We start from the raw sequence: 23,405 nt of genomic DNA, 5'->3' as shown, positions 1-23,405 counted from the left end.
CAGTGAGAAATGAGAGAGGGAGTAGAGGGGGTTTGGGAGGAGAGAGAGAATTTGTCAGATACCATTCATCATTCAGATTTTTCCTGGGCAGTGCTGGGTTGGTCAGCTAGTTATATATATTTTATCCACAGCCATACCTCACCTGATTCAGAAAGCCTCTCTCTCTCTCTCTCTCTCTCTCTCTCTCTCTCTCTCTCTCTCTTATTGGAGCGCTTAAAAAGGGGATTGAGTCATAATATTTGGCCAGTGGCCTTTATTCCCTATCAGTACCTCATGACACTCTCTTCAAAGTCGTGAAAGAAGAAAATTATGGATCATTAAGGGGTGTTCTCAGTCCATTTAATAAGAAGATGGCTGACGTTAATGTTTCGGGGGCGAGGGGAGAGGGCTGCAAAGAGACTCGACACTCTATGATAAAATATCCCTCATCCATGTTACACACACAAACGCAGAGTCCACAGATTGACCACAGGAGGAAGAAGCCTAAAAAATTACCATTCGCTCTGACTGTTTCATTCAAAATGACTTTGCTCAAATTGACTTAGTTCAAGATAACTTCGCTGAAAATGAGCTTCGCTCAGAAGGAATGGAACTGTCTCAAGACTTCAACGGTGAATCTTAGCGGCTTATAACTATTTTCAAAAGATGTAAATATGTATATCACGAAAGCAGATAGATTAAAGGTCCTAGTAGTTATGAACGAAAATGTCATATTTGTTTAATGATCTTATTACTTACGAAGAACTACGTAATAATGATTTAACATCAGTGAGCAGTAATTTTAATTAATTTCTGAAGAGAACCTGAGGAGAAACGAAGAGCGTACTAGGGAAGTTTTCTGTCAAGTTCAGAATGTATGTATGGCATCGTTAAGACTCTTTAGCCAAATCATCCCATTAGGCCTATCATAAGTTCTTTAGCTTCTGTTTCTTATAAATTGCCGAATTGTTGGTAAAATGTCGTAGTATATATTAAGAATCATGATTTTGAAGATAATGTGTTAACGTTCCTTATGAGTTCAAAATTGTCATTTTCGATATTATCTCATTACTTATAACGGATATAGTGGATGTTTTATTAAATATCCTAAATGTGACGTGCACATACGTTCAATTGACTTGATTGAGCTTTTGCATTAAAGACTATATTTACATGTAAGGAGATATATTTCCTACTACAATTTGGTATGGCCATGGAAAATTCACTCTCTCAGGTGCTTAGCAGTCTTTACAAGTGTTTTTTTTTTTTATTATTTATTTATTTATTTATTTTTTTTTTTTTTTTGGTAAACAGATCCTGTCCAGCATTTTACCAAATGGTATTGTATGGTATTGGTATATGTTGGTATTTTCTGACCCATAATTTCAAATATAGGAGAATTTTTAGATAAACTGAATGAACTTCTTCCCTCAATTAATTTAAGAGTTGAGGAAGTGATTCAGTGATATTATTTTTAGACATATAGTAGGTTAAAAACAACGAATATATGCTCCCATGTCCTTCAGCACTCAGAGAACCAGAATAAAGTAAAAGTATCGATTCTTTTTCTACGATGTTCCTGGGATTCTTAACAAATTATAGCCATGAGGTTGAAGATTTAAGCTTGCCGCACACTGAGCCCGAACGGACGCGCCCGAACAGAACCGAAACGTCCGATAGAAATCGAAAGCATGCATTCTTACCTGACTGCGCACACTGGGCCAGAACAGAACGGAACCGAACGAGTATTCTTTGAAAGATATTTTTTTATGAAGCGTCGGTGGCGTCTGACAGGGAGCAGTGTAACAATAAATATTGTTGGAAAAATGCAAAACATTGTGCCTACGTAAAGTTATTTTGGTTTATTTTTGTTAACTGTAATAATTGTTTTCACAAAAGGAATTATTGTAAACAATTAATAAAGTGTATAACATTAAATATTATGACCTTCTACTACCACACTGGCTGTGTCGGTTCCGTTCTGTGGCTTCTGGTGGCTTCGTTTCTGTTCTGTTCTGAGGCTTCGGTGGCTTCGGCGGCGGTTCCGTTCCGGCTCAGTGTGCTGCAAGCTTAAGACAGTCGAAAGATTGACAAGGATACTTTTTATACAATTAGGATCAGAAAACTTCTTTCTTGCTATAATATGTTCTTGCCATAGTATGGTTTCCACTGTTTTTGTAGTCTGAGTTTTTTTCTCGTTTAAGTTGTCATTAATTTTGCTTGGGCTACGGAGTCATGTGCCTACACTGCAACCATAAAAATTGGTAACGGTTTCATGGCCAAGTCTGAGGTTTTCAATATCGTCTGGCAACGGCTGTTGTGGCAGAGACTAATCATCGATGTATGGATGCTTGTCTATCTAATTGTTAGTTAGTAAACTCATTACTGTCCACAGCTCAAATGTGGGGTGGGGGTAGGGGGTTGGGTGGGTTGGATGTAAGTCCATTATAGGACTTGGACTGACCCATAAATTTACAAACAATTATTATTGTAATTACGTATGGTAAAGGTGAATTCTTGGGCTCATTAAAATAATAGATTTTATATATTGATAGATTCATGACCAAATTTTTATTTTTCATCACAAACCGAGAAATTCATGGAAACAAGTGTTAAAAATTCACTGATGAATTTCTGGACGCATATGTTATGTTCTGACGAATTCATGGTCAAGTTTGCTGGATAGTGTAACAATGAATTGATGGGTACTTTTGTTGCCAATATGTGACTGTGTGGTGCGAAGTATGACCCTAAGGTGTGTAGTATCATTATGCTGTGTGGTGAGTGACAGAGTGGTGTGCAGCATTACCCAATGGTGTGTAGTATGATTGTGTGGTGACTCCTGTGTGGTATGCAGCATACCTTGGGCCTGCCGTGTGTAGTATGATTTTATGATGTTGTGTAGGACTGTTATATCCATCTAGTAAATTGCATCTTTGTTTGTCCAAATTCCAAATACTGATGACTTCCTCTGGCTAGTAAAGAATGTATGTTGAGTCTTATATCAAGTTTGGCTTCACAGCTCTGAACAAGCAAGGCAAGGATTTGCTGCAATATGTGATCTACCATAAAGTTCCTTTAGAAGGATCCATTAAACCTAGTCTCCTCATGCTTCAGTTTTTCAGCTGTCATCCTGAATTTTCGGATAAAGAGCAGCCCTATTTTGAGAGAAAGGCACTTGTTCCTATGCATATTAAACTTGATCATAGTGGTCAGGTGCATAAATAAAGTGAAGCTAGCCTTAGTGCTTATTTTATGGTTGCCCTGAGAGTTGCATAAAATGGCGAAGATATTGTTGGTTGCCTAAGGGAAAATGCGGCTTAGAAGTTGAACACCTTGTCATTGTCAAATGATGCTGTACATCGAAGTATATGTGACTTATCAGAGGATATCTAGCATCAAGACATTATGGGAAATGGAAACTCCACTAGATATATTTGCAATTCAACTTGATGAATCAATTGATGCATTTTGTTTTACTCAGCTTCTTACCTACACTAGATATACAAAACACTCAGATTTTAAAGATAACTTTTTGTTCGGTTATCCTCTGTAATCTACAACAACAGGAGAAGACAGTTGAAGCTGTATTTAGCTTTTTTTGAAAGAGAAGGGCTTTCCTTGGCAAATATGGTGTGATGTAAAATAGATGGTGGTTCTGCAATGCTAGGCTGTCGATCTGGCTTCCAAGCAAGGGTGATAGCTGCTAACCCCAACACAAGCAAGATGAACTATATGATTCACCATGGTATATTAGCTGTGAAGACTCTACCTCCAGATCTCAAGGCCGTACTTGATGATGTAACTATGTTCAACTTTATTGAAAACAGTCCATTAAACGCTAGGATACTGCGTCTTTTGTTTCAGGAACTTAATACTGAGGAAGAGTCACTCCTTTTCTTACAAATGGCTATCAAGGGTACCATGGTGGCTCGAGTTGTGACAATAAAGGAGGAAATGAATTAATTATTTGACAGAAATGAGAACAAAAAAACAAGTAAGTTTGTGATCCAGCTTTCACACAACAGGAGGATCAGAAAGCTGTCTTACCTCAATGATATATTTTCTTGCATCAATGCAGTCAACAGATCACTTCAAGGTGCCAATCTTTGGCAAGGAAAAGTCACAGCAGGATAGTATGACATTTTTTAGAATATGAACGACAGCATGTCAGCTCTGTGTAAAAATGATCTGGATGAGGTTAATGGTCTCGTCCAGAAGTGCTTGGTTTCTCGCGGTCAAGAGTAGGATAAATATTTTCCTGATATCACAGACTTAGATTACCAACTCATTCGAATTGCATTGGGGATTGACCTTAATTCCCTTCAAGATGAATTACAAAATGAAATAGGTGAATTTGGCAATGACTCAACTGTAAAGAATTCTTTCAATAGTATATAATTTACCAGATTCTGTTCAACAATGGCAAGTCATTATTCTACTTTAGCACAGAAATGTGTACAGAACTTCCTGATGAGTCCTGCTTCATACATCTGTGAGGAGGGATTCTCAGCATTATGCTTGATTAAAAACAAGTTACATTCATGTTTCGCAGTCAATGTAAGAAGGACTCTTTCAAAGACTGTCTAAAATTGACTTGTTGGTAGCAAAGAAATAGGCCCAACCATCTCACTGAATTAGTCTATACTTGTATTGTAATGCAGTCACACACACTGACTTACCTATGAGTAAGCAACTAGTTACTAATAACCAAATACAAGGCTTAACAGTCAGCATTAGTTTGCAGCCAGTGAAACATTACTATTTAAATTTTATTCTGTTATTCTTTATGCTAGTGACGCTAGTCACTCACACAGTACCAATACCTCACAGTCACAGTTATTGAAAAATGTGTCTGATCTAGTTCTGTTTTATTACTCTCATATGCTATTCACAGACAGTGACTTGAATATCACTGTTACTAGTTACAAGTTACAAATAGCTGCAAACAACACTAGTTCACTGCCACAATGATCGAAAACTTTCTGATAGTTCTGTTTTAATAAATTTACTGCATGCTAGCAGACAGTCACTTATTGTTTCCCTGTGAAGTATTAGTTCCCATCAATACTAGCTCATAGTGACATAATCTCATTAATTACAAATTTTCTGTGCTCTACATATATAGCAATTTAAACTTAATAAACTAAGTAATAAAACAATGCATTTCTGTTCACCCTTCCTGAGGCTGCATTGTGGGTAAGTGATATGTGACAAATACCAAAAGTCTTCAAGGAGTATATAAGATGAAAAAGGTTGAGAGCCAGTCGCCTAAGGTTTTCCTATATCTGACTCATGTAGTAGTCAGAACTTTTACTTACCATAAAATAGCTAAAAATACGGAATAACACCTTACATGTCGTGGGAACTGGTTTTCTCTGTGTGCTCTTATAGGGAACTTTATGCTCGGATTTACAGATGTATCTTCTTTTGACTAGTATCTATCAAGTGCTAATCACCGATAGTCTTTTGCAAAGGATTTTTCCACAAAGCGGCAATAAGATTCTCCCAGTAGGTTGCTAACTATTAGGAATGTACTGGGGGAGTGCACAGCTGTTATTAGTAAACTGACTTGTATTTGCATCTGACCTGAAAAAGCAGGTACAATCCCAAAAGTAAGGAAAGGATAATGGCGTGTTTCAGAGCAGGTATCAATCATGCAAACTCTAAAGGTTAGCTTAATCACTTATATTTACACTCACAACCATCTTATTAAAGTAGATGAATAGGTGGCTGGTCTGGCAGGGCACATGGTACATAGGAAACGCAAAGAAGGGGAAGAATCCTGCAGCAACAAAAGGCGAGAATCCAGAATCTATAGCCACTTAATTGCAGCCTGTAACGAGACTGATTTCGACATGAGTGGGGGTGCATCATACACGTGAACATCAATCAAGAAAAGCGTAGGCAACGTACAAAGGGTTCGATCATATGAAGACTATCTTACATAATAATCACTTAAAGGGGAGCAGTTATGGTACTGATTAATTACAAAGGTAAGCAGTTATGTTAGTGATCATTTTCGATATAAAAACTTAAGCTACTGGTTATTAACTCAACACAGGTACATTACTTCACAACTGGGGTGATCTCTGGCTGACTGCCAGTGACAATGCAATTATAACGTAGTGCAGATAAAACGCAATATCACTAGAACACAGTTCAGTGGTAACACAATTCGATTATATCACAATGCAATTATAGTGAAGTATAGAAATCGCTCAGGAGAATGAAAGAAAATTAAATAGAAGATTGAGATTGACTTACTGCTGGAATTTGGCACTGGCACATTATCTGGTAAGAGAATGGAGTCCGAGATCTGTGGGCCCCGATGGGGAAGAATATTATGTAATGGGACTCTGTCCACAGGCTAACAGCGTCTTTCTAAAGACGGGGATGTCAGTAGCTCAAAGGGAGCGGATGATCTTGTTCGTCTAGAACAGAAGTGCCTAAGGATGGTTTCCTTTGTTCTTGCCTCTTTGTTAACTTGGGAGAGTTTGCCAGAATCTTGCTAGGTGACCTTACTTATTCTTTCACTATTTTCCCATGTAGTCTGCACATGGTGTGGTACCCAATATGACAGCTGGGTGACCACACTTTCTTTCTCGATCCCAAGGTAAGCTGTGGCCACAAATTAAATTAACATGCAGTCAAACAGACAAGAGATAATTAGGAGCTAATCCCTTAATGGAAGCTGACTGTGGATTAGATGGGCAATTTAGCCTGTACTGAATTATAAATTAAATAAAAAATGAATACTGTGAATAATATATTGAATGTATGTTACTTTGAATCCATATATATATATATATATATATATATATATATATATATATATATATATATATATATATATATATATATATATATATATATATATATATATATATATATATATATATATATATATAATTATCCTCACTTTAGCAGGCGATTCATTTATCAGACATATCCACAGATGAAAAATAAGAGGCGGGGTGTAAGTCTTGACCGGTTTCGACTTTATTACCAAGCCTTAGACTGTCACAGGCGGTTTTTCCCCGCCATGACATCAAGATACGAGAATGAGAAAACTATGGTACATATGCACTTTTGTCAGTCTTCTTGCCTGGAGACACAGGTTGGAGAATGGTACTGTGTCATAGTTGAAAATAGGGTAGGCCTGTCCTACCTGCTATTACATGATATTCCTTGTGTGTATGGGTCTTACTACTGATGAGGCAAGGTGAGGTCTTCCCACTGGGAGGCAATTGAAGTGATGATATCCATTTTAGGGGTATTGAGGAAAATTCCTGGTATTCAGCTTGTTTCTTTATTACTCATTACATCATGCCAAATTTCTCCCAAGCCTAGTCTCCTGGACTTGATTAATTTACCTACTATGAGATTCAGGGCCCCTGTAACACGGTTTTTTCGCAATAACTTTTTATCTATGCATTTCATAAATATAACGCTTATTCAGAATACACATTATATCTACACATAAATTTTGACTGTATTCTGCATTACGTAGGTTGAATAAATTTGGTACTTACAATGTAAAAGTGACTTTTTTTGAAGACGGGCCAACTTACTCAGAGAAAAGGTTTCGAACGCACTCGTTACGTAACTTATGACAGCATTTCTTCCCTCTTTCTCGATGGATGATTGGCTATACGTAACAAAGGCTATACCTCTGGCAACAATGACAAACAAATTTAAATACAAGCAAAGCAGCACACCTTTATGAACTCTGAACCTCTCCACTGATAATTGTCATAATGAACAAACCAACAAAATATGTTAATAAATACAAAAACACTTTGATTATTAGTCTAACTCCTAAAATAAGTTTCCTAAGAAATTACAGTCTGCTTTATAGGTCACAATCAGATTGACAAGATGTAGGGAATAGATGGTAATTTTCAAAAACATAGTAGACAAGCTAGATTTGATAACTGTTATATCCAATGTCATGCAATTTTTATTTATTGGCTATCTAACTATTTACTGAAAAAAAAAATAGCCGGTACCTTCACCAATAATTATCGTTAGAATGATAACTTAATGAGGCTCCACCCACTTCGGCCTCGTTATAATTCAGGATAACACTGAAGCTATCATGGGCATTATTGGATTAGAAAATCTAACTTCTGGCTATAAAAACTCATTTCTCGAGTAGTTGTAAGAAGTGGTAAGTGATCCTCAAGGATCCCAGCAGTTGGCCTAAACGTTTAATTCATGTATATTACTGCTATACTGTTGCGGCACTACTGCTACAGTAGTATTACTACACTAGCACAGATACCCCAACCACATCTATGTATCGTTCCACCATTCATAAAGTCTTTGGGTTTCAGAGCCGATGGAACCAGGTGAATGGGTTTCTGTGTAGTGGATAGGCGGCGCAACATTATGTCAAAAGGTGTTTACTTTGCTTATGTAATGAATGTTTTTCGACTCTTGGCTCGTAATCATTGGCCATGGCGTCGGCTAGATCATTTTTACTCTATTAAAATTAAAACTATCGGGTTTAGGCTATTGATAATGCTGACAAAATTTGTGTGTGGCTGTAAAATATACATATGTCGACTTTCAGCTACATCCGATGCTTTGACAAAGAGCAAAGTCCAAAAAACCGTGTTACAGAGGCCCTGAATCTCATAGTAGTCTTCAGAACTCCTGGACTAGATCTCTGGACTAGATCCCCTGGACTAGATCCCTGGAAATATTAATTTTATTTAATTTTTTATTTCCAGAAATCAATACAAGTTCATAGTTTAAAATTACAACAAAAAAATAACTTTATATTGAGACTTCAAAAAAAATTTAACAATTACAAATTATGGAAATTGCTTTCCTCATAATAGGATAAGTATCAAACATGGAGCAACCCTGGAATCAATTAATTTACAATAAGTTGTAAATCATTTGATACCCCACTCCACACAGTACTAAATATTTGTACACAACATATGTCAATGGATAAGGTTACCTGAAAGATTTCTGAGTAAAACTTACTAAAATGAGGTAAAATTAGGCTAAGGTGTCTTTTAACAGGATATAGTCTAGCCTAGGCTTCTTTAGAAATCATTAAGGATAGCCTATGCAAAGTTTACTTGGCTGATTTTTGACTAGGTTACAATAGGCCACAAAGTTAGGTTAGTTTAATGAGGGTACAGGCTAAGTTCTATGTAATTATGTTTTCCATGAATTTATATACATATAGTCTAACTATATTTATCAAAATAGTCATAACTCCTCATTCAAACAGGATTAGTCTAGGGTAGGCCTTCTTAAGTTACTGTATAGCCTAGTCTAAGATCATGATCGGCAGTGGAAATTTCCATGAGAGGTACCCTTTGGCACTGGTATTTGCAAAAATTTTGTATACAAACAGAACTCTTATAACAACTTTTTTAATGTTTTCAACCCTGTCAAACGCTAAGTTACAACTCAAACTAACACAGCAAAATTTCATGACAACTAATGAACGTGAAACATCTTTCACGACAATGAAAATTTTCCTCGTTAAGGCATTGCAGCATGTTTGACTGGGCAGGCAACTCTGCACTTGAATTCTCGTCTGCTACTGTTCTTCCAGGATAGTGACCTGTTCTAACTAATGAACTAATGGTAATATTACGACTTTAAAAGCTTACCTTGCAAGGGGTAGATAATCATTTGTATTAATAATTGGTAAAATAGCCAAATTGAAGGCTGGACCCGTTGCGTCCTTCTCACACGAGAGCATTCGTGATTCTTACGTGTTGCTAGTGTTACCAAAATGCAGACGAAAGATTCAGGGCAGCGCTCCGCTACTCAAAGTGAAAGATAAACAAAACAAGGGACTGGCTACACTGCCACACTCGTCCACAACAGAAACAAAAACATTTCACAGTTCCAACCACTTTTACAACAGCAGTGTAAAGATATTAGAGGATGATGATGAATCAATTCCTAAATAAATCACTAATAATTAAAGGAATATTTTTCCCATTACAAGACGAAGGACTGATAAATAGTATTAGAAGTCACACATATATATACTACAGAGACAGTACTGTCGAACATACACACAACCATTTGAGACTGCAGATCCACCCACAGGTACAAGTGGCTTTCAAAAATCATTTGGCTAAAATTCACAATAAATTCTCAAGGGACACTGCCGATAAAGGTACCCAACCTAGGAGACAACAAGTCCACACCTGACAGGTGTCAGGGAGGCGGGGTTGGAAATCTCATTACCACTACTGTCCCCTTACTGTGTTTGCATATACAATAATCTTATTCCATACATCTCTACTACCTACCTTAAAATTTAAACAATTTACAAAATTCTTTTTATATTAAAGGATCAAGTATATACCATACATTTCTTGACTGATGTTCATATTATTGTTGTAACTTTCTTTTATAAAGTTAGATTCAATGATATTCGTTCCCGTTGCATTATTAGAATAAATAATTTTTTTTACCCCTTCCTGGTTTATCCAGGTGATATTGTGGTGGGTTTCCATTTTATCCATTATTATTGTGGTGACTGTCTATCTTATCCAGATATTATTGTGGTTACTTTCGCCCAGGGATTACCGTGTTGACGGGTCCTTTTATGTAAGTATTACTGTGATGACTGATAATTTTATCCACACATTACTGCTATGACTGTCCCATTTAGCCCCAGCCCCCCAAAACCCTAAACACACGCACCCTACTTAACTGAAACACCCACTAAACCTAAGCACACCTGCTACTAAAACCTAAAACCCACCCCAACTAAACCTAAACACACACCCCAATTAGACCTAAACACACCCAGCTAATAAATCTAAACACAAATTATTCATTACAAGAGAGAAAAGAATGTTCATTAATATATTTCTAAGGTATCGAGTACACGAAATGGGGTATGCTAAACACATACTGTTTACCTACCACATAGCTTACAGAGGGATGGGGGAAGGGGGATGGTTCAAATGATGACCACGTGCCAAATTTTTTCATGATCGGATAAGCAGTTACCACATAAGTCACAAAGCAAACGGGGAAGGGGGTATGGATTTGACTGGACTAGACAAAATTTGGCACATGGCCATTATTTGACCTTACTTATATAATAGGGTAGGTTTCAAACCCTTACCCCTTCCCCACACTTTGTGATTTATGTGGTAACCGATTATCCGATCAGGACAAAATTTGTCACATGGGCGTATTTCTGGGGATGTGATACCTTTGGGGGTTTTAGAATCTACTGTGAAAATCGCAGCGTATGAATAGGCTTCAAACAACATTTACTGGGTATCAATTGTATAAGTATTATGGGGTTGTAGGTATTTATGTCTGATAAGGCCTTAATTGTTGAAGTACCTTTTGGGGATAAAAAACTTTTTTGTAACTACTATATCATTAGACCTTTTCCTAGTACTTTTAAGAGATCAGTAGTTACATGGAATGGGATAGAGACTATGTATATTCTGGGAGAGGAATTCCAATCTTCAGCAATTGAATATGAGGCAGGGTGTGTGTTAGTTCATGACAGATATGTGTGATAGTAGGATTTTCATTCTAAAGAACTTAGACATGATGGGGTGTGAATTAGAACTTGCTCATGATGAAATGCTGATACACTGCGACTTTGCAGAATTCCCTAGCCTATATCATGTGACTATAACAAAAACAGTTAAACTGACATAATGTGACAAATGCACCATTACTTCTAAAACGATTATAAATCTTCGATAGCTCAGGCAAAGTCGTCTCAGAATCGTTCCTGGTGTCAAGCAGACAGATCTACAAGACGTCCACAGACATCTTAATGAAGGCTTATGTAGCCACCACGGGGTAATCAAAGTTCTGGCAATGCAGGAGGTGTTTATGGTTCCCCCACTAGATGAGGATGAAGAGGATGAGTCTTTCTTCCTTGAACATTACACTCTACCGGCGATTGCCATCATGCTGGCAGTAATAATTGTCACAATGTGCTTAGCTATAGGCATTAACCTATGCTCAAGTGTTGCGTGAAACAGAAGCCAGTACCAGAGATTTCTTTAGCAATAGTACACTGCATGGGGGAATAAATCTTTGAGGAACTCTCTTGTTCATACCAAGTCCAGTTCCTACCAGGTGTACGAAAGGATAGTGGCCAAGCCGTGTAAACAGCTCCTTCAGGACAATTGATATATATTATAGGGAGCATTATGTCAATGAGAGTGGATACAATGCTCCGACAGTGTTGGTGGGTGTGTAAGTAAACTCTGGATTTGGTAAACACTTGTCAACACATACCAAAAAGTTAGTAAACAGAGGCATTCTTGAAGAATAAAAAAATCCAGGCTGGACAACCTAGGTGGCTCGTACGGGGATGCGCAAGCTGACAGGAGACTATTTCATGTGATTTATGCATCGCAAGGGAGTGACAAAAAGAACTTCTAGAAGAATTGGGTTTTTGTTTATGTGTGTGTGTATCCAAAGAGGTCATGAGGGTGAAATATAATGAGGTACCCAGTAAAAGGTAGATTATTCCGGCAGTTTTGAGATTTTGTAAAACACTTGCCCATGGGAAGGCACATAGATTGACAGTAAAAGTGAGACATCTTAGTGTTTGAGTGATGGCTCATTTTTATCATTTCCATTGAACATGTTTTGTTTAACATTTTCCATTGCACTGTCTGAAGCCCAAGATTCTGTGAAGTGACTCAGAGACAAGTTCTGCTTTTGATTTGTTGTTGGTTTTACACTATACATACCCTTTTATTTGTTCACATGTATGCAGTTGTTTTTATGATTTTCTAAAATGAGTGACCTTTGTTTTTTTTCTCAGACGTTCTTATATATATATAATATTATAATATTAATATAATTATTCTATATATAATAATTAATATATATTATATATATATTATATATTATATATATTATATATATCTTTCCCAATTTTTCTTTCCATTACCAAACCTCAATGATCAAAGAAAAGAAGAACACCTAACTTTTGAAAGTCACCACTTAGCGTCGTTGCGTCAGTCTTCTCTGTTACTAGGTACAGTATCAATTGACTAAGACTAAACGCAACTCATTACCTATAAATTATACAAGTTTCATTCCCAAACTAAACATGATAAGAAGGAAACAAATCAAGGAATTTAAAGTTATGACTACCCTTACTTCTAGCATATTAATTATCCCCATAAAATGTCAGTCTGTCTTGACCGAAGTCATAGCTATCTGTCAAAAATTCCTTAACCACTTGATCAGATATAAGAACATCTGAGAAAAAAACAAAGGTCACTCATTTTTAGAAAATCATAAAAACAACTGCATACATATATATATATTATATATATATATATATATATATATATATATATATAATATATATATATATATATATATATATATATATATATATATATATATATATATATATATATATATATTAGGGCTTGTGCCTTGTATGATAAGGCGCCCTATGAGGTAATGTTAGACTTGCGATAATCTATACGCTAAGTCGGTTGGTATTGCACTTCCATATTCAATGGAGTGTCTGGGGGTTTTGTAGATCACTTACGAAGTCGGTATTATCTTTACGACGATGTGTTAAACTCATGGTTCGGTGAGGTTCTTGTAGAAAACACGAAATATAAAAAATTATATATTCTTCTGAAGTTTTACATATTGAAGATCAGGTATGATTGTACAAGTCTTCTAATAACGATAGCTTGATCGCTTCTGCCAATGATGATGGCTAATCCTATTCCTCTACATGATAAAGCTTAGGTAAAGAGGTACAGGTCTTCTAATGACGATCACTAACTCTGTTCTGCTTGTCTACCATCTCTGTTACAAGTTATGAAGGAACAGACAGTAGTTCGAACATATGAACATACTTACAAATGACATAGTTTCATACGAACACACAATCAAATGAGACACGCTACAGATCACGTAGGCGGTAGTTGTCTCAAGCAGGGAGCTTGGACTAATGTTTATAAACAATTGAATGACTACAGGTGACGGCATGTTATCTTAGCCTACTTTTATTGTATACGTCAGCTTTAGCGTCTCTAGTCTGATCACAGTCCTGCCAAGCATCTGGTGGCCTCTTTAGTTTTAGACTTTTATATATAATGGACTAACATTCATATTTTATTATGTAAACACTTACATCAGCTCGGTCAGCTACCAAAAACCAACTACTGAATATTACTCAAACTTGACTTGCATTTGACTTATAGGAGTGTGATACAGACACTATGTGAATATATATATATATAAGTATAAAAAGTTCATGGTGTACATGAATTGATTCAAGTAATAAAATATAAAACAATGATATTGGTAAATAATAGTGATCACGTGATATATAATGATACAGTTTTTTCACTTCATTTCATTAAGATACATATGCTACAGAAAATACTAATGTACTCTGATAATTGCATAGAATGAAGATTAAACATGATAAAAACCATATAATAAAAAACTGATAAAAAAAATTTCATATATGAATTGATAAAAATTATTAATGTTTTATGCTGATGATTCGTTGATTTTTATGCCTAACTGGTATATATCTGATTCATTAATCCATATACTAACTCATATATAACTGCAGATATTGGTAAGAAAAAAGGTAACAGATTGATTATAGGCTACCTGATTTGTTTATACATATGCATATGGATTCATATAATTATGATTAATATGTGCACTTTAAATATGATTCCTATTGCGTACACGCAAAGATATATTTTGATTCAGTTATTTATGATCATTTATATATAGATTCCTAGTGCGTACACGCAAAAAATATATGTCGATTCTGTTATTTATGATCATTTATATATAGGATACATGATACTTTATATATATAGGATACATGATACTTTATATATATAGGATACATGATACTTTATATATATAGGATACATGACCGAGGTTATACTACTTCACTTTTAACTAGCTTTCGAACAACTTTTCGTCCATTACACAGTTCCAGACAACCACCTATAGCCACCATGAAAAAAAAACGGTGCCCACTTTTCACAGGGTTAAAACAAGGGGAAAAATTTGCCTGGGCGGGTCCAAACGTTTCTATTTTGCGCTCATTACTTATTCTCTGCATCGTAAGCTACACGATTACGTTCGCAATGAATAAAAAAAACATCCCCAGCACGATCCTTCGCCAGCAAAGTAGGTTGAATATCCTTCGGGTCGTAATTGTCGGAAGTATGTCCCTTTTTGTAGTCGATTTCCGACAGCCGCTGGAGCGTTCCGCATGAAAACGAGATTAACGACGAGATACGGTGTCGGTCGAAGAAGTCCATGAAATTCCTTTCACATTGTAGGCGGTTGTTACTTGACTGTTTAGGTCGTCCGCTGCGACGAACGATTTTTTGAAGTTGCGATGTGAAACTCAAAACTCGTACTGCAGGATACTGTAACCAGGTTCCATTAATCAGCCTGCAAGTGAAATTATACTTGTCACAAGGGCAAAGTAAATTCAGACGACATCCAAATACAGGGGGGGGAGAGAGCCATTTAGACCAGACTGAACCCACATGAATTCGCTGATATTTTGGAATTCAAAAAGAGTCCGCTGTACAAACTTTTTTATACATGGCATTAACAATGAGTGAACCTATCCAGGTCTATGAGGACTGTAAAAATATCCAATAATTATAAAAAAAAATAAACAGATATTCAATACGAATCCCAAAGAAATTCGATATTACTGGTAGTAAGTTACTAGACAAAGAAGTGGAAAACGGAGCTAATTGTAAGAATGCCAGGCAACATAAGAGTCAAAGAGAAGACTAATCATGATTCTGTATTTCTCTATGCTAACTGAAATTAAGTTGTGATAAAATCTGATCCTATGTGCCCCTAACAAAAGTTTCATATTCAATTTTCTCGCGCGCATCCTCTGAGGTTAAGTTTAAAAACTTTATTAATAGTAGGAGATGCAACGAAAAAACCCACTATGTAACTAATTTTCTATATAACTTTGGGTTTTTCAAGAAAAATGTGACATTTTCCCATGAATGTGGATTTACCCTGGGATTGTAATAAGCTAATGTTGCAAGTAAATAATCCATTAATCCATATCGTGATACTTCTAAATGTCTATGAGGTTGTTCAGAAAAAATTAATTCATTTTGATGTTATAGAAATTCTATTTCCTTATTTTGTTTATTAATTTTAAAATGATTGCAAGTTGCATTGCGCATACCGATAGACACTTGTACCTAACGTCTGCCTTGCCCATGAGAAGTTCGGGCTAAGCATTCCTTTCTCCAGTCAATCTGCTCTTGCAAGCAGAGACGACACACAGATGAAGCTGTGTAAGCAGATTATTGAGGTTAAAAGGAACAAATGCTGATACGGCAATGATGACGTCGTCACTTGGCAGGAGATTGCTCTCAGCCAGCTAAGAGTTACGTTACTTGCTGTAATAAATACGACTTAGGATAAATTTTTTGTTTTTTAATACTCGACCCACATGAGAAGAATGTCTGAAAAAAACAGTACCAAAATTGAACAATATATTAGTTTCATGTTGGAAAACTGCATGATTATGTTAAATTAAATATTCCTTATTCAAACTAATGGAAAAGGTTTCCATACAAATTCTATATATATTATTAGCCCTGTATAAGATTCATATAGGATTATTCCATAGATAAACATTTTCACTTCTAGACTTCCTGACTTTAAAGTTCTCTTTTATTTTTTTTATTTTATTTTATTTATTTATTTATTTATTATTAATATATATATTTCTATATATTTTTTTTTTTTTTTTTTTTTTTTTTTTTTTGACTACGAATATAAATCACCGGGACAGACAATATGTCAGTAGGTTTTGATATGTGTTTGAACTTTTAGCTTATTTGTCATTACTAAAGCGTTAAGTTAGAGTTCAAATCTTTACGCATATATATTTGGATTTAATTATCTATGGTTACGTTTTTGCTTTGCTTATTTGATTTATCAGTGATTCCTTTTTTATTATAGTTTGTAACCCTTCCGACTTCTTACGGAGTGTATTATATTGACTCCACTTGTATCCATATTTATCTTATATTTATTTATATATTCTTTTATATATATTTGATAAATTAATGGTTGGCTTGAATATGTGGAAAATGTTCTAGCGGCGTACCGTATAAGGCTACTGCGGCATCAATTCTATAGATACAAGGATATAAATGGATGAAATGGATTTTTAAAACCGCGAGAACCGCTATAATCCAGTTCGGATCCAATATCACGAGTTGTAACTCGTAAGACATTGACACTTCCTATTTAATTATTAGTTATTCTACCAAACCGATTGACTCTGGGTGATAAAATATATTAATGGTTTTCTTAATGGAAAGGAATTCACACCACGTGTATGGAGATTATTATTGATTTACACCACCCGAGTCACAGATTATTATGTGAATTCCATATTTACTGATTTAGCACTCATAAAATATTCCTAACGCACTCAATTGCAGTGTTTGTTTTTAGTGCTCTTAACTCTATATAACGTGTCAAGGAACTATTAACACTAAGAAGTTTATTCCCTCTGTCAGACTCGTAATTCTGTTAATAATTCTACGTATATTCTTTCAAGGATTGATTTGGCACAGGATACGGCCCCTAAACTGACAGGTGTCTTAGTGTGTCCCTTGTTTTCATGACACGTGTTACAATCAGTTATGTGCTTTTTTATATCTGTAAGCATTGTAGGCCAGTAAAAAACAGTGATTTGGCTTTCTGTGACATAGGAGGGAACCCTGGATGACGGAATGCAACCAGTTTATGACGATTGGTATGAGAGAGATTATTACTACTACCTGGTCGTTAGTCCTCTGCTGTGTTCTTCGGGTTTTCCTCGTCACAGACCTACATATAACATTACATTTGATTACATTATTCTGATACACATACTATAAATATACTTTTGCTTTAGGGTTTCTGCTCGAAGTGTTTATTGTGTTTTTTGCCTAGCCACTGACCCTGTTTCCGTTTCGAAGTGTTTATTGTTGGTGTTTATTGTTTTGCTTATCGCTGTGACACTTGCTTTGTTCAGTTTGTAACAGTTCTGCGCTCCGACCCAGATATTCAATGCTCGCGATCTCATTGGGTTAAGGAATTTTCTTGTTTATAGATACGGTTTTAACAATAGGCATGGATGTTTCTATATCTTTTAGTCAATTAATGGTTCTTTGCTGTATGGTGCGGGATTGCGGGATAATGCGTCAGCTATGATATTTGCTTTCCCAGGTAGATATCTTATCTTGGCTCCAAAGACCTGAATGATCATTTTGTCACCGAGTTCCTTTTGGACTGTGATTAAAGCCTTTGAAAAACTCGGTAAAGGACTCAATGTTCAAGTAAGGACTTTATCAGGATAGCCATAGATTATGAACTTAAAATGTACTAGTGAGTTAAAGATACCTAGCCCTTCCTTGCTTATTACTGCATATTTACTTTCAGAGGGCTTTAGTTTACGTGAATAAAAAGCTATAGGAAAGAACTGTTTATCATATTACTGAAGTAATACCCTCTTACCCCTTGGTCTGAGGCGTCTGTTGGCAATAAAAAAAAAATTCCTATTTAAATCAGGGATTTTTTAAGTTAGGTGAGCTGCATTATTCTGCTTTTAAGATATCGAACGCCTGTTTGATGCTTTTCAGACCATAATAAATCTACGCTCTTCTTCGTAAGATCTGTTAAAGGGAAAAAAGGCTGTTCCATTGGATTGAAGGAAGTTAAACATTGATTTACATACGATTGTAATACCCACTACAGCGCAAAGTGCTGTATCCCCCTTTTACGTTAATAGGTACCGGAAGTTATGAATAGCCGACACCTTACCTTGGACTACTTTAAGACCTTGACTAGACACATAAAACCTAGATAAACATGTTCGGTTTTTAAAAACTCACATTTAGATACTTTACTCTCAGATTATTTGTCTTTGTCCCTGTAGCACTAGCTCTAGTTTATGTGAATGTACTTCTAAGGTATTTAGAAAAGATTATAAACGACCAACCAATAGGCATGTAGGTGGGTTATCCCTTAAAAAGGTACCCTCCAAACACTATATTGTTAATTGGGGCGCAACGTAAGCCGGAGGCATACGTAAAAATTGATAATGTCCCTGAGTGTGCTGAAAACGGTGTATGAGGTACAATCACTTAGGTAATGGTATCTGGTAAAAGCAGTTTAAGTAAGCTCCAAGTTGGTGAAAAAAAATTATTCTAACCTACAGAGATAAGATGTCGTCGGTACATCGCACTGGAAACTATCGGGAAGTCGTTTCCTTGTTTAAGCGACAGAATCTACGCAGATACGCGAAATCCGATCTTTATGGGCCCCATGTGGGGGGGGAACCATTTGAGGGAAAAAAATTATTTTCGGGCTTATTTGATTTCCTAATGACTCCTATTACTAACATTTTTCAACTTCGTCATTTATCTCTATTTTGAAATTGCAGTGAGAGTCTATACGAAGGTACGTATATAGCTTTATGTTTGTCCTTTCTAGACCGTATTTTGTGTTAAATTACATCCGTTTTTTCCCAGAGATCACTCGCTAGTGGAGAAACTTGCCTGGTATTCAGGTAAAAGATAAAAAAACAAAATATCTGCTGAATCACTCTGCATGAATGACTTTACGGATATTACTTTAGATAGATTATCAGAGAGATTCATCCACGATGGCTGGTTGGCGTGATTAAAAATTAGCAACAACAATAAAAAATGCGATATTTATAACTTCCGTATCCACGATATGTATACTTTTAGGGCTTTGTTCGCGGAAATCGTTATATTTCAGAGTGTCGGGAAGGATTAAAATTTAATTTCCCAGCAAAGTCTTTTTACACGCACTAAGACATTCGAGGGTTGCATGCTTCTCGAGATTTTGCGTGCAAACTACGACTGCGGTTGTGGGAGAATTCTGTTGGGTCATTTGAAACAATGTTACGATTTATGAGACAAATGTATGTTCCTTTATATAAGTTATTATTTGATTAATTGTCTCTTTTTTGTTCAAACTGATTTTGATATGTTTGAAGGTTTATAGGATTTTCCTTTGATAAACACGCCTTATTTTGCAGGATGTAAGATAATATTTTGTCGTTTATCCCCTAAGATGGATATCTTACAATTACACTAGATACAGATCAATGTTTTTTTTTTATAACTATAGAGGTATCTGTAAACGCTCGCTTATCCGGACTTCTCATTAGGGAAGTTCGAACAACAGACGGTGAGTCCGTAATCAGGATTATTTTTGGAATTCGTGTACTAAAGGAAAAAATAAACAAGATATTCTAATTTTTACGGCGCGTACAGTGGGCTTAATCCACCATTACTTATAATAACTTACGTATTAAAAAAAACGAAAACCTGCTCTGATTACTTTATTATTCGGTCGTGTGTTTCATAGGGAAAAAAATCCACTTTTTTTCAAATTCAAAAAAGGAGATTATCGGTATGTATGAACGCAACATCGCTTTTCCCCACTCTGCTAGAGTCGCTTATTGTGTGGAATTTGCTATGCTTTGAATACTCGGCAGATTTAACTAACCTTGACGCTTGACTAGGTGACACAGTAACCGAGTTTGCTTGTTTGATTCTGAACGGGCTACTGTCTATTTCTTTGTAATAATTAGGATCTTTCTCTTTATTACCATCGGCAACGTATTGTGTGTTTTTAGCATTATGTGCTGGTTACGTATAAAGCAATGAATGACGAACTATTAGGAACTAGAGCGATTACTAATAAGACAAAGTTATCACTACTGCATTCAATATTAACTGTTTGTACTTCATTCTTTGCTAAAATTTGAAATAGTGAGGGATCCTGGTCAGCGCATTTAGCCTGATGAAAGTTTTTTACAGACATGTTATTCCTTGCAATCCAGCATATTTTTAAAGTTAAGTTGAGTCATTGAGGTTCGATATTTTATATAACTCAAAAAAACTCAAGGCTAAAACTGCGATCGGGACTTGCAAAGGAGCATTTATTGTCATGACCCGAAATAGTGTTACCTCTAATTTATATAGATTTGTACGGGTGTTCCACTTGTTTTTTGTGTGTTTTTCTAATCACTACGGTGCTTAACGACCCTATCCATGCATCTGTATAAATACAGACGTCCACTGCGTAAACGCATATTCACTGTTTAATATGATTTGTTACGTAGGGATTAATAATCACCCAAAATGATAAAATTAACATAGTATATGATTATGATATTTCAGTAGAACTTCTGTAAACAGACACTCAAAGATAAAAACTACGCAGTTAGCGAAATCTCAATGATGTAGATAATTTCTGTAAAAAGTAAGATTAAGAATGTCTCGTAACTTCAGCCACAGGAATAACGAAATTCGACCTGCAAAGGAAAACACTCAAAGTTACTCCAAATGAATAAAAGATTGTACTTAGCTTGCTTTTGTGGGAAGTCACGGTGTTCCGATAACGACACACGGCCTTGGTCCTCCTTCTCTATTTAGCGGATGACTGGTTGGCTTCAGTTTTTCCCCCGTGCGCGTTGTTTCGATGATTCGAGCCCTTGAAAGATCCGATGCTGCATACGCGTTCGGTTTGTTTCTTGAAGTTATTCACTAACGATGATACTAAGTTGCTTGAAGAATCTGTTGCTTTCGTCGTCGTTGAAAAGTTCTTATTGTTTTCTGAAGTCGCTCACTAACGATGATACTAGGTTGCTTGAAGAATCTGCTGCTTCCGTCGTCGTTGACTTCTTCTGATACGTGATTTATTATTCTGGTTTTTTCTTCGTAGGACGTTGTAGAGTTCTTCTGGTACGCTGGCCACCAATATTAGGGCTTGTGCCTTGTATGATAAGGCGCCCTATGAGGTAATGTTAGACTTGCGATAATCTATACGCTAAGTCGGTTGGTATTGCACTTCCATATTCAATGGAGTGTCTGGGGGGTTTTGTAGATCACTTACGTGAAGTCGGTATTATCTTTACGACGATGTGTTAAAACTCATGGTTCGGTGAGGTTCTTGTAGAAAACACGAAATATAAAAAAATTATATATTCTTCTGAAGTTTTACATGGTGAAGATCAGGTATGATTGTACAAGTCTTCTAATAACGATAGCTTGATCGCTTCTGCCAATGATGATGGCTAATCCTATTCCTCTACATGATAAAGCTTAGGTAAAGAGGTACAGGTCTTCTAATGACGATCACTAACTCTGTTCTGCTTGTCTACCATCTCTGTTACAAGTTATGAAGGAACAGACAGTAGTTCGAACATATGAACATACTTACAAATGACATAGTTTCATACGAACACACAATCAAATGAGACACGCTACAGACCACGTAGGCGGTAGTTGTCTCAAGCAGGAGCTTGGACTAATGTTTATAAACAATTGAATGACTACAGGTGACGGCATGTTATCTTAGCCTACTTTTATTGTATACGTCATCTTTAGCGTCTCTAGTCTGATCCATTACCTGCAAGCAATCTGGTTGACTCTCTTTAGTTTTTTAGACTTTTATATATAATGGACTAACATTCCATATTTTTATTATGTAAACACTTACATATATCTATATATCTATATATATATATATATATATATATATATATATATATATATATATATATATACAAAGAGTTAAGCAAACAATATATACAGAAAATAAGACACTACAATCAGAGGTCGGCAGTTGCCGAACACTTTTGGGAAAAAGGCCACAGATTAAATAGGGAGCACATGAATTTTATTTACAAAGGAAAACTAACCAATCGGCAAGACTGATTGTAGAGAATGCTTTTATAACACGCACTTACAATGTACAGGAAGGAAACACTGGGAATGGATTCGAAGACAGCATATCAAGGAAAATAATATTCTACAGAACAGAGAAGAGACAAACATACACATAAAAAACAGATCATGCGGATTCACTGTCAATGACCTACTCGATCAAAATGTTAATCAGCACATCATTATTTGAACTCAAAGCGTTGACGTGGTAAGGGAGAGATATCTCGTGAGTTTTAACTAATAGAAACAAGCTATGCCGATAAACATTTTAAGAACATTGTATTTATTATATACTATCACAAATATGAAGTACTTTTTATCTAATATTTTGCTCCTAAATTAGTTCTACAATCACAAAGCCATGTTTGATATTTTCAAGCGTCATCTCACCTTTATTAACGAAGGCGAAGATTCATCAGTGGGCCTCCTTTATAACTTTATATTCATTTATGGAATCAGTTCCGATGAACGATCTTGAGGCCGAAAGGAGAGATTTATAGTCAATGCATGGATATAGGTTCCTAAGAGTTGTCTCCATAATGCAATGATTGGTAATGAAACGGACATCGGTAACAACCCGTGTAAAGTGATATGTCTTCCCACCATCATTTCAATGGAAATTCCCGAAGCAAT

The sequence above is a fragment of the Macrobrachium nipponense genome, chromosome 36 (genome assembly GCF_015104395.2).
Source record: "Macrobrachium nipponense isolate FS-2020 chromosome 36, ASM1510439v2, whole genome shotgun sequence".
Lineage (NCBI taxonomy): Eukaryota > Metazoa > Arthropoda > Malacostraca > Decapoda > Palaemonidae > Macrobrachium > Macrobrachium nipponense.
This window is presented reverse-complemented; position numbering follows the sequence as displayed.